Source organism: Bombina bombina, chromosome 6 (genome assembly GCF_027579735.1).
Source record: "Bombina bombina isolate aBomBom1 chromosome 6, aBomBom1.pri, whole genome shotgun sequence".
NCBI classification, from domain to species: Eukaryota; Metazoa; Chordata; class Amphibia; order Anura; family Bombinatoridae; genus Bombina; species Bombina bombina.
This window is the reverse complement of record NC_069504.1, coordinates 714,419,456-714,433,458: the sequence shown is the minus strand read 5'-3', so window position 1 is coordinate 714,433,458 and position 14,003 is coordinate 714,419,456.

The following is a 14,003-nucleotide window of genomic DNA, read 5'->3' as shown; positions in this document are numbered from 1 at the left end:
AAAAAAAATCCTAGCCTACAATAAACTACCAATAGCCCTTAAAAGGGCCTTTGTATGGTTCTTTGTAAAGAAATCGGCTCTTTTCCCTGAAAAAAAATACAAAGACCCCCAACAGTAAAAACCACCACCCAACTAATTAAGTGTAGTGTAATGTTAGGTGTTAGTGTGAGGCAGGTTTGGTTTTATTTTACAGGTAAATTTGTATTTATTTTAACTAGATAGTTAGTAAATAGTTAATAACTATTTACTAACTAGTCTACCCAGTTAAAATAAATACAAACTTACCTGTAAAATAAAAATAAGACCTAAGAGAGCTACAATGTAACTATTAGTTATATTGTAGCTAGCTTAGAGTTTATTTTATAGGTAAGTATTTAGTTTTAAATAGGAATTATTTAGTTAATGATAGTAATTTTTATTTAGATGTATTTTAATTATATTAAAGTTAGGGGTGTTAGGGTTAGACTTAGGGTTAGGGTTAGGTTTAGGGGTTAATAACTTTAGTATAGTGGCGGCGGTGAAGTTGGGGGTGGCAGATTAGGGGTTAATGATATTTAACTAGTGTTTGCAATGCGAGAGTGCTGCGGTTTAGGGGTTAATATGTTTAATATAGTGGCGGCGATGTCCGGAGGGGCAGATTAGGGGTTTATAATTTTATTTTAGTATTTGCAATGCGGGACGGCCTCGGTTTAGGGGTTAATAGGTAGTTTATGGGTGTTAGTGTACTTTGTAACACTTTAGTTATGAGTTTTATGCTACAGCTTTGTAGTGCAAAACTCATAACTACTGACTTTCAGTTTACGGTATGGATCTTGTAGTTATAGGCTGTACCGCTCACTTTTTGGCCGGACAGGCAAACTCGTAATACCTGTGCTATGGAAGTCCCATTGAAAAAGGACTTTTTCAAAGGTGTTGTAGTTACGTTGCATTATGGCCAAAAAAGTGTGCGGTACAGCTATTCTGATAAGACTCGTAATAGCAGCGGTAGTGAAAAAGCAGCGTTATGAGCCATAATGCAAAACGTGTAATCTAGCCGTAGGAAATTACAAAACAAAGAATGCAAACAAAATAAATGTGATATAAATGCAAAGGATATTGTGTATCAGTGATGTAGTAAATTCCCAAAACTCGGTATCTAAAAAAAAGAGAAACAAATTATTGTGCAGTATTGTGACAAAAAATATAATTGAAACAATGTGTCAAATTTCTACTCACATAGACTTGAGCTATCTTAAGATCAAGTATTGTGCAATCCTGATTCACTAAGCTGTCAGGCTCAGCTCACTCAGTGTTGATGTATTCAGAATCTGTAATTGTGTCTCAACATAATAAAAAAACAGATATATAGTGTGATACCATTCATAGCGAATGTGACTTTAATTCTTTGGTTATATACTCACACTTTTAAAGAGCTAAACATCAGCTCCTGGTATGATATATTAGCAGGCCTGATATCGCTACCAGGGAGGCCGCAGAAATAGCAAAAGATCCGGAACCACTGCATAAACAATTGGTTTATTTAAAATTATAAAAGCATATAAAACATAAAAATGAATGCCAGGACTTCAAGTCATTAAGGGCTACACAGGATATATGTAACAACCGAAGTTGTATCCAAAGTCTCCAAAGAGGTTGGTAATGTATTGTTTTGAAACAAACAATGTATCCATTCAATGGCCACTCTATTCACAGAGAAAAGCCCTTCACTGTGACGTCACTGTATTCACGTGGTACCCGACATACGTTTTGCCATGCCTCTGTGGCTTTTTCAAGGGTGATAATCTTGCAGTCCGGTGACTCTTCTTTTAAGCAAACAACATCCAATGGGAAACAACTCTAATTCATGCTGTATATTTAAGGTGGTATTTTCCTATTCAAGGTGTCCAGAAAATATATCTGAACAAACGTATAAAGGAAAAATTCAACCAAAAACATATAAAAAAAAATCTCAACATATAATAATTTCTTGAATTCACAAATGTACGATATATGTTCTAAAAGGCACTTGGAATGACATCATGTAATGTAAACCATATACGTTAATACTCTCTCAATGAAAAACATATTTATATATAACTTACAAGTTCATCAACTCTATTGTAGAATTTGACGTTATACATAATACAATACACATAATAGAATTAGTAGAATTTGACGTTATACATAATACAATACACATAATACCAATAAAATAACATATGTTTATACTTGTTCTGTGAGAAAATGACATAGTTCAAATCCCACATTTAAACCAGAAGGTATTAAATTATTCATTTAAAAAATCCTCTATATATATATTTTTTTTTTAATTAAAGAAAAGTCACCAGCGCTAAAACTTTTAAAAACTCTAGACAGATGAATAATAAATTATTATGAGATTGATGTTGAGGAATTGATCTGTCACTATATGTCCACCTACAATATTTAGGTATCCAAATTGTATGGAACAGCCTCCCTAAAGAAGGATGATGTTGGTGTGGGTGTAATCGTGCTGCATGTAATTGATACAGTGAACCCTTTACACTGTTTGAAAATGGTATGAAAGAGAAAATCAATAAGAAATAACAGCGCACAGTTTAGGTCCCTATATGCAGTATAGTATATATGCACACACTCTAACATATGTGACCATAAACTAAATCATTCTAATATTTAGCCCCTACGAAATTCCTTTACACAAATAGTTTGTTTCTTATACAGTCCGGTACTATATTGTGGTGATTAAATAGAAGGTAACCTTCTTACCAGATATTACCTCAATCATATGAGGTAATGGCCTCTAGTTATCAACGTGTCTACTTACCTGCCTTCGCCGGCCCAATACGCTCGCATAAGCTCGCCTACCATCGCCGCCGCTTACCTGAATAAGCTCGCCAAAGTTATCAAAAAAGCTGTCAAAAAGCCGCGCACCAAGGGCTCCATGTACTAAGCCGTCAATTCATCCGTCATTGTAGACGCGGATAAACTCGCCGTTACTCGCCGCGGGCGAAATGGTGTCCGCTGTCGCTATGTACTAATATTCCCCCAATAAATAGACAAGTCTAGCCCGCCGCGAGCAGTTGCGGATTGTTGATAAATTTGACGCCTCGCTCGCCGCGACTAAGCTGATGTACTTAACTTTCAGTTGAATTGTCTGGCCAATTATTAACACGTGACATGCAAGGTGTCACGAACATCATAGTAGTCGCGGGAATAGAATTTTGCTCCTATAAAAGTTCAACTTATCTAAACAACTTTATTATTGTTCAAAATTTTTTGAAGAGTGATAACAGAGCGTTATTTTTGTAATATTTATTTACAATTTGGATATGGCTTCATCTGGATCTGATAATATATAAATATTAATATAAAAATAATTATAAAGATTGACAACTATACAATACAAATTTAAATAGATTACTCTTTAATTACAGTCGACAAATTGGGCGCAATTTATGTACATGGAAATGAGAGACAAATTAGACGCCAGTTATGCTGTAAGTACAATGCTGATATTACTGCCTTTTATATATGTCTAGACTGGCGTCTAGATTGACTTTCCTATTGTTTTGTACCTTGCCCGCCACCTAAAAGGTGGCGAGGCAAAAATAACGAGGTGGGAGCGGAAATTGTAGCGAGCGGACAAATAGATTTTTTAGTACATTCGTTTTTGGCGAGTTGGTGGTCAAATGTGTCTAATTACAGTGAAAAATGGAGCGGTAGCGAGGTTTGGCGGATAAGTACGCTCGCAATTTTAAAGATGCGAGTTTTAACATAATTGACGGCTTTGTACATATCAGTTTGCGAATTTTGACGCGAGATTTGTTGCGGGTAGCTCGCTGACTGCTTAGTACATGGAGCCCCAAGTATGGGGCAATGAGCAGCGGACTGTGATAGTTATCACTCATCCGATCTCACTGCTCTTCGGCTTTTCTACAGCTTTATTGATAAGCTGTCACTAAGCACGCACACTAAACTACACTGTTCTACCCCCTATACCGGCACCCCTGGAGCCCCCCGCAACTAAATAAAGTTATTAACCCCTAAATCGCCGCTCCTAGACCCCGCTGCAACTATAATAAATGTATTAACCCCTAAACCGCTGCTCCCGGAGCCCACCGCCACTCTAATAAACTGATTAACCCCTAAACCGCTGCTCCCGGACCCCGCCGCTACCTACATAATACCTATTAACCCCTATCCTCCCCCCCTATACCGCCGCCACCTATAATAAATTTATTAACCCCTATCCTGCCGATCCCATACCCCGCCGCAACTAAATAAATTGTTTAACCCCTAAACCGCCACTCCCGGACCCCGCCGCAACCTATATTTAACTTATTAACCCCTAATCTGCCCCCCTACATCGTCGCCACCTATAATGAATTTATTAACCCCTATCATGCCCCCCCATACCGCCGCCATCTATATTAAACAAATTAACCCCTAAACCTAAGTCTAACCCTAACATCCCTCTAACTTAAATATTATTTTAATAAATCAATAAATAAATAAAATTACTATTATTAACTAAATGAATCATATTTAAAACTAAATACTTACCTATAAAATAAACCCTAATATAGCAACAATATAACTCATAATTATATTGTAGCTATTTTAGGATTTATTTTTATTTTACAAGCAAATTTCAATTTATTTTAACTAGGCACAATAGCTATTTAATAGTTATTAACTATTTAATAGCTACCTAGTTAAAATAAAGACAAATTTACCTGTAAAATAAAAACTAACCTAAGTTACACCTAACACTACACTATCATTAACTAAATTATTCCTATTTAAAACTAAATACTTACCTGTAAAATAAACCCTAAGATAGCTACAATGTAATTAATTAATGTAGCTATTTTAGGATTTATATTTATTTTACAGGTAACTTTGTATTTATTTTAACTAGGTAGCATAGTTACTAAATAGTTATTAACTATTTAATAACTACCTAGCTAAAAGAAATACAAAATTACCTGTAAAATAAATCCTAACCTAAGTTACAATTAAACCTAACACTACACTATCATTAAATAAATTAAATTAATTATCTACAAATACCTACAATTAAATACAATTAAATAAACTAACTAAAGTACAAAAAAAAAAAAATTACAAGATTTTTAAGCTAATTACACCTAATCTAAGCCCCCTAATAAAATAACAAAGTCCCCCAAAATAAAAAAAAAGGCCCTACCCTATTCTAAATTACGAAAGTTAACAGCTCTATTACCTTACCAGCCCTTAAAAGGGCCTTTTGTGGGGCATGCCCCAAAGAAATCAGCTCTTTTGCCTGTAAAAAAAAACACAATACCACCCCCCAACATTACAACCCACCACCCATATACCCCTACTCTAACCCAAACCCCCTTAAATAAACCTAACACTAGCCCCCTGAAGATCATCCTACCTTTAGCTGTCTTCAGCCAGCCGACCACCGATGGAACAGAAGAGGACTTCCGCAGCGGTTGAAGTCTTCATCCAAGGGGTGCTGAAGAGGTCTTCCATCCGATAGAAGTCTTCATCCAGGCGGCGTCTTCAATCTTCATCCATCCGGAGCCGAGCGGAGCCATCTTCAAAGCAGCCAATGCGGAGCCATCTTCATCCACCGATGCCTATTCGCCGAATGAATATTCCTTTAAGTGATGTCATCCAAGATGGCGTCCCTCAAATTCCGATTGGCTGATAGGATTCTATCAACCAATTAGAATTAAAGAGACACTAAACCCAAACATTTTCTTTCATGATTCAAGTAGAGAATACAATTTTAAAAAATATTAAAATTTACTTGTATTATTTAATTTGCTTCATTCAGTAGATATCCTTTCTTCAAGAAATAGCAATGCACATGTGTAAGCCAATCACACGAGGCATTGATGTGCAGCAACCAATCAGCAGCTATTGAGCCTATCTAGATATGCTTTTAATCAAAGTATATCAAGGGAAATAAGCAAATTAGATAATAGAAGTAAATTAGAAAGTTGGTTAAAATTGTATGTTCTTTCTAAATCATGAAAGAAAAAATGTGGATTTTGTGTCCCTTTAAGGTAGGAAAAATCTGATTGGCTGATCCAATCAGCCAATCAGATTCAAGTTCAATCCGATTGGCTGATCCAATCAGCCAATCAGATTGAGCTTGCATTCTATTGGCTGTTCCGATCAGCCAATAGAACGTGAGCTCAATCTGATTGGCTGATTGGATCATCCAATAAGATTTTTCCTACCTTAATTCCGATTGGCTGATAGAATCCTATCAGCCAATCGGAATTCGAGGGACGCCATCTTGGATACGTCACTTAAATGAATATTCATTTGGCGAGTAGGCATCAGTGGATGAAGATGGCTCCGCTCCGCTCCGGATGGATGAAGATTGAAGACGCCGCCTGGATGAAGACTTCTATCGGATGGAAGACCTCTTTAGCGCCCCTTGGATGAAGATTTCGACCGCTGCGGATGTCCTCTTCTGTTCCATCGGTGGTCGGCTGGCTGAAGACGGCTAAAGGTAGGATGATCTTCAGGGGGTAGTGTTAGGTTTATTTAAGGGGGGTTTGGGTTAGAGTAGGGGTATGTGGGTGGTGGGTTGTAATGTTGGGGGGTGGTATTGTGTTTTTTTTTACAGGCAAAAGAGCTGATTTCTTTGGGGCATGCCCCGCAAAAGGCCCTTTAAAGGGCTGGTAAGGTAATAGAGCTGTTAACTTTCGTAATTTAGAATAGGGTAGGGCATTTTTTTATTTTGGGGGGCTTTGTTATTTTATTAGGGGGCTTAGATTAGGTGTAATTAGCTTAAAAATCTTGTAATATTTTTTTTATTTTTTGTAACTTAATTTTTTTTATTTTTTGTACTTTTATTAGTTAGTTTATTTAATTGTATTTAATTGTAGGTATTTGTAGATAATTAATTTAATTTATTTAATGATAGTGTAGTGTTAGGTTTAATTGTAACTTAGGTTAGGATTTATTTTACAGGTAATTTTGTATTTCTTTTAGCTAGGTAGTTATTAAATAGTTAATTCTACCTAGTTAAAATAAATAAAAAGTTACCTGTAAAATGAATATAAATCCTAAAATAGCTACAATGTAATTATTAATTACATTGTAGCTATCTTAGGGTTTATTTTATAGGTAAGTATTTAGTTTAAAATAGGATTGATTTAGTTAATAATAGTAATTTTATTTAGATTTATTAAAATAATATTTAAGTTAGGGGGGTGTTAGGGTTAGGGTTAGCCTTAGGTTTAGGGGTTAATTAGTTTAATATAGATAGCGGCGGTATAGGGGGGCAGATTAGGGGTTAATAAGTTAAATATAGGTTGCGGCGGGGTCCGGGAGCAGCGGTTTAGGGGTTAAACAATTTATTTAGTTGCGGCGGGCTATGGGATTGACATGATAGGGGTTAATAAATTTATTATAGGTGGCGGCGGTATGGGGGGGCAGGATAGGGGTTAATAGGTATTATGTAGGTGGCGGCGGGGTCCAGGCGGTTTAGGGGTTAATAAGTTTATTAGAGTGGTGGTGGGCTCCGGGAGTGGCGGTTTAGGGGGTAAAACATTTATTTAGTTGCGGCGGTGTAGGGGGGGGGCAGATTAGGGGTGTTTAGACTCGGGGTACATGTTAGGGTGTTAGGTGCAGACGTTTCCCATAGGAATCAATGGGATGTCAGGCAGCAGCGAACATGAACTTTCGCTATGGTCAGACTCCCATTGATTCCTATGGGATCCGCCGCCTCTAGGGCAGCAGATTGAAAACCAGGTACGCTGGGCCGGAAAAGTGCCGAGCGTACCTACTAGTCATTTTATAACTTGCAAAATTAGTCAGATTGTGCCGAACTTGCGTTCGGAACATCTGGAGTGATGTAAGAATCTATCTGTGTCGGACTGAGTCCGGCGGATCGAAGCTTACGTCACCTTATTCTACTTTTGCCAGTGTATAGGGCTTGATAACTAAGGCGAATCAGCCTCACCACAAATACGCTGCGGAATTCCAGCGTATTTGCGGTTGACGGCTTGATAACTAGGTGCCAATGTATGCATTCATAGGAAGGTAGATACTCTTCTCCCAGGTTTCCACTAAAAGGTCACTTCTGACTGTATTCCCGTAGGTTTTAGTTCCCGCCTTGTTCGTGAGCCCTGCTTACTTCTATGGTTGGTAAGTGTGCTCTGGATTCTTTGATAGAAACTTTCAACCTTTACTCTTTGATCCCTGTTGCTTGGTATCCTCCAGGAGTATGGTTATAGCAAGTTTGTTCCAGCGATTGTACCATAAAAGACAAGAAGAAATCACATAGTGTAACTGTCAAAAAATGTATTTATTGTTGTACATAATAAAAAAGTTTGCACTTACATTCATAAACCTCAATCCGTAATGAGGTAAGCTTTCAAGCACATAAATAAAGGTTATGGAATATGTGAAATATATATTAGCCATTTAAAAGCTGCCTCCGTTCCACTGCGTTAATCTGTTGCCACAGTCCACACAAAATATTCCAAACTCACTTGCTGTAAACAGTGCTATATCACACTATGCCATGAAGTGTGTATGAGAGATATAAGACTTAGTATACTGAATGCATTTAAAATTGAATGAATTACAGTGCTAAGCCAATTAGTAACGTTATAAGCGGTAAAAACTTGTGTCTAAAATTCTTAGTTATCACTACTTTATATGATTCACTCAATAGCTACTTTAAACTGCCGGCATCAATAATCTAATTATGTACGTCCACTCTTGGTAAATCCTTACGCGTTTCAAAGTTCTTATCAACTTCTTTGTCAGAGGAAATAGTGTGTGTGTACAGATACCCGGCAGAGACCTTTAAAGGATGACCGAGTGGGCATAATTGTCCTATACGTTTACGTCATTGCGTCACGTAAAACTGGCAGTCTGTAGTAGACATTGTTTGAATAATTTCTTTGGTGACGTTTCTATTTTAATACCACGTGACCTCAACTTCCATTCGCTGGTTTTGTTTATTATAACTCATTGTCAATATCCCTGCAAGCATGATTTTACTTATGACAACTCATTGGGAACTTATATAGAGCCATTATTAGGTATGAAGCTGGCATTATTTTAGATATATCACTATTATAAATTGATCATTTTTATTTGATATTGTAGGATATAACATAATATAATACAAAGCCATTTCTTAGTACCAGACAGTTATAAAACGTGACATTATTTCTGGTATACCATTATAGAAAAGTGATCGTTTAAAAACACTCATTTGATATTGTTGGATATAATATAATATGATACTCTACGATTCCCTAAAAGACATTTATAAAGAGTCACATTATTTTAGGTGTACCACTGTTCTAAAGTGATCATTTAAAGACCGATCAAGCCCTTATTTAATATAATGTCCAAAATAATACCATAATGACTATAATATACAGTTTTAGATAGAATTTTGGATTATATGTATCTTTGTCTATGTCTATAACTGGATAATCGTAATACCTTCATCACGCTGGGAGGTTATCTCATTTCTAATGCCCCCCGGTTATAAATATTATCTCTGTCTAAGTTAGAAAAATAGTATTTGATTATATCTTCTGACTTATTGTATGAGTATTTAAAAAAAATCTCATGTATGCACCCTCATTGAGTATTTAATCATTATTGCCTGTAACATTAATGCTATCAGACTTAAAATATATTTCTATTAGGTATTTCAGTATTTATAGTGCTTTTGGTATTTATGAATTGTAACTCAGATCATCTTTTAGTTGGGCTATACTTTAAATACTATTAATTTGTAGAATCTTGGGGCTATCATCTTAGTGTCTGTAATTAGATCTGTGGGAACTAGGTAGGGAATATTTAGGTATTTGGTTCAATTAATATGGATATTCCTAATCTTAGGTTCCCCCAGTTCTCCTTATTTTACTTTTATAAAAAAAGCTGAAGAAACAGTGAGTACAATCTGTGTGAACGCAAGCAACATCGCTTATACACAGAGGGGAGACTGCAACAATGGCAACACTTCTAAAGAAACACTTGGGGTTAATAAAAATTGTATATATATCACTGACTTTGTATCCATCCACTTCCATTGGATATTTGCACTGTTCATACTGGATGTTTATATTATCATTAACAGTTTAACAGATATTGGAATAGACAACGATTTGCCCTAAAGTTGCTCTGTAATCAAGGCATAGCCGATTAAACAAATATTATTAACACCAAGGGACAGCCTAAACCAAAGGTTTATGAAAACATCGTACTTATAAATAGGAGAGAAATATACATTTGCTCATTGTGACTCCAAACAATGAACTCACTTTACAAATTGTGCCCATAAGAGACTTTTTAACACAGCATAACCAGCCGCTCCTTAATCTAGTTTAGGTATATCCAGTCTTTTCAGTTGTCATTCAGGATTGGATTACTAATCTATAATACACCCATAAATTGTGGATGTTTAGACATTGCTAGAAATGTGATGTTTTTGATATATTAGCGAATATAGATATATTTTATATATCTCAATTCATGTTTTTAAATATAAAATATTTAGAATATATTTAGACACCGGTGTCGAAATTTTACTTAGCAAAGTTTTGCATATATTTTACCAAATTCGTAATAATTTTTTATTATTAATACATTTTTATGTGAAATAAATGTGATAACAAAAATCATAAAAGGAAAACCAAATAAAGTTCTGAATCAAGGATATGTCTGTATCCTCTGGATGATTTTTTCAGCTTGTTAGCATTCCTCAGTGAGATCCCATAAAAAAGGAAACAGAAAATTGCAACATAGTGTGAATCTGTAATGGCACTTTGAGGAAGTAGTTGTTTTGTAACAAATGACTACTCACATTTGTTGGAGCTTTCCACTAAGCTCAAGGATATGCGCACTCCCACTTTATACTGATGGGAAAACAGTACACTAGGCAAAACTTGGATACAAATTTATTTTAAAATATATAAAAGCGTCACATAAGCCTTGATAACACCACAATGTAAGGGTACAAAAGCAGATATGCTGTAACAAATGCTTCAAATCGCCAAACTTGCAAAGAGGTAAATGGATCAGCAGGAGTGTGACCGCTGAAACCAAAACCTTTTTAGTAGCAAGACAATAGCGCTAAGCCCCCAGGTGTCCTGGCTAGTGTAGAGACGCAATAAAACTCAATATAGAACAGTTCAGTTCCGACGTACGTTTCGCTGGTATGCTTTGTCAAGGAATCCTTGACAAAGCATACCAGCGAAACGTACGTCGGAACTGAACTGTTCTATATTGAGTTTTATTGCGTCTATACACTAGCCAGGACACCTGGGGGCTTAGCGCTATTGTCTTGCTACTAAAAAGGTTTTGGTTTCAGCGGTCACACTCCTGCTGATCCATTTACCTCTTTGCAAGTTTGGCGATTTGAAGCATTTGTTACAGCATATCTGCTTTTGTACCCTTACATTGTGGTGTTATCAAGGCTTATGTGACGCTTTTATATATTTTAAAATAAATTTGTATCCAAGTTTTGCCTAGTGTACTGTTTTCCCATCAGTATAAAGTGGGAGTGCGCATATCCTTGAGCTTAGTGGAAAGCTCCAACAAATGTGAGTAGTCATTTGTTACAAAACAACTACTTCCTCAAAGTGCCATTACAGATTCACACTATGTTGCAATTTTCTGTTTCCTTTTTTATGGGATCTCTCTGAGGAATGCTAACAAGCTGAAAAACTCATCCAGAGGACACAGACATATCCTTGATTCAGAACTTTATTTGGTTTTCCTTTTATGATTTTTGTTATCACATTTATTTCACATTTTTTTCTTTGTGATATTCGGTATATTTATTGTAATTTAATAAATTTTTATGTTATATTTCCACATCAATTTTTGCCTGTTATCTTGAAGGTGTCGAGATAAATATGTTTTATAGATCTCATTTATAATACAAAATAAATCATTTGTTCTCAAGAAGCGTTATTTTATACACAGAAGGCCAAGAGACGCCACCCACATCCTTACCTACAACTATTTTCTTGTTTTGATCGCACTCTGTGAGAAGAATGATCAGCGGTCAGGCCAAGTACTGTGATCTTTTAGTTCAGTAGACACCATTGTTTTCTTCTGCTGAATCAGCTCTTTCTTGTAACTTTGCAATTTGTCCAGTTAATGACTCAATTGCATTACTTTTATTCCAAGTTCTTTTTTATTGAAATAGTTTGACAAACATATAATAAGGATAAGTCAAGATATAAGGAATATGACAATTGTAGGTATAACATAATGACCAATTCCAGTTGACAACATTAATCATTGAGAGAAAAAACAAATTTCTTTTAAAACAAAACTGGGAGTGGCCTTGACGGCCTGAAAGGGGGAGGGAGGAAACAAAAAAGGAAAGGAGAATGAAAGAATTCAGGTAAAATAAAATACAATATATTTGGTTTAAACTGGGTGAATTGAGAAGTACCAGCTAGCATAGTAAAAAGGGGTAGGTGTTCTCCTGTAAGGGTGTCAGTTATAAGAATTCGTGTACTCACAAGGAAATAGTTACGTCAGTAGGGGTGATTCACTGACCGATGTTGCTGTTTTCGTGTATTGTGTCCACATATCTTGGGCAATAAGGAATATGTCTCTGGAGTCTAGCCTGAAAGATCTATACTCTTCCAGTTCTATAAGGTCAGTGACTTTGTGTATCCAAAGTGTTACGTTTGGTGGATCAGGAGATTTCCAGGACTTAGCAATGAGGGATTTGGCACTATTTATGAGAATGCGTAAAAGGATGCTGTGAGCTTTAGAGGGTAGCCTAATATGTTTATTTAAAAGAAATATTAGCGGATCTAATGGTAAAGTAAGCTGAAGGATATTTTCTATTTCTCCTATGAGGGTTCTCCAGTATGAGTTTATGCTGTTGCACCACCGCCACATGTGGCCCATGCCACTGCCAACATGACCGCAGCGCCAACAGCGATTACTAGATGTGGGGTATAATCTATGCAAACGTCTGGGGGTGAGGTACCAGTTATGGAGGATTTTATAGTTCATCTCCAGCATAGCTGCCGAGGATGAAGAAGATTTGGTGTTACTAAAAATAGAGGATGCTGTATGGGGTAGGATGATGACTCCTAGTTCCCTTTCCCAGGACTCAATAGTCCCAGGTAGGTTGCCAGGAGGGGGGTGGGACAGTATTGAGTATATCTTAGATAGGGTATGGTTTAAGGAAATAGGGGATGATAGTAGAGTTTCAAGCTTAGTCTTAGGTCTGAGCATATTGAGCGAATATTTATGTGACGTGATATAATGGTGAAGTCTCCTGTAATGGAACCAGTTATGGGCCCAGTCAAAGTTTAGTTCTTGTAGTTTTGCCTGAGAGTGCAGGTGATCGTTATCAGAGAGATGATGAATCGCCACATCAGGGGAAGGGATGATATGCGAGGAATGGGTTGTTAGCTCTGTCAGAGAGAATTCAGGGTTGTGTACTAACGAGGTAAGAGGGGAGGGTCTGGATGAAAGGTGAGGATTGTTCACGTTTGCCCTATCCCATTGAATTAGGGTTTCCTTAGTGATAGGGTTTTCTAAGTTCTTGGCAATGGGGGTGGATCTAGGAGTCCAGCACAGGGAATGTAAGTGTAGATCTTTATGTAAGTGTTCCTCAAGCGAGATCCACCTCTTCTGAGTCTTATGGACCCTCCAGTCGAGTATTCGCTGGATGAAGATAGCAGATCTATAGAGCTCTAAGTTAGGGACCCCGAGGCCGCCATGAATACGAGGAGTTAACATTATTCGCTTATTAATCCTTGAGTAACCACCTCTCCATATAAATGAACTAAATAGTTGTTGTAAATTCTTAAGGTAATAGGGAGGGAGTGGGACGGGGAGGGTTTGTAGCAGGTAAAGAAGTATAGGGAAGGCAGTCATTTTTATGGCATTAATTCTGCCAATCCATGATAGGCGTCTTGAGTGCCACGACGAAAGTTCCCTTTCTAGGGATAGCTTTAGGGGGGCGTAATTTAGATTGAAGATAGACTCTAAATCCTCGGTGAGGTGGA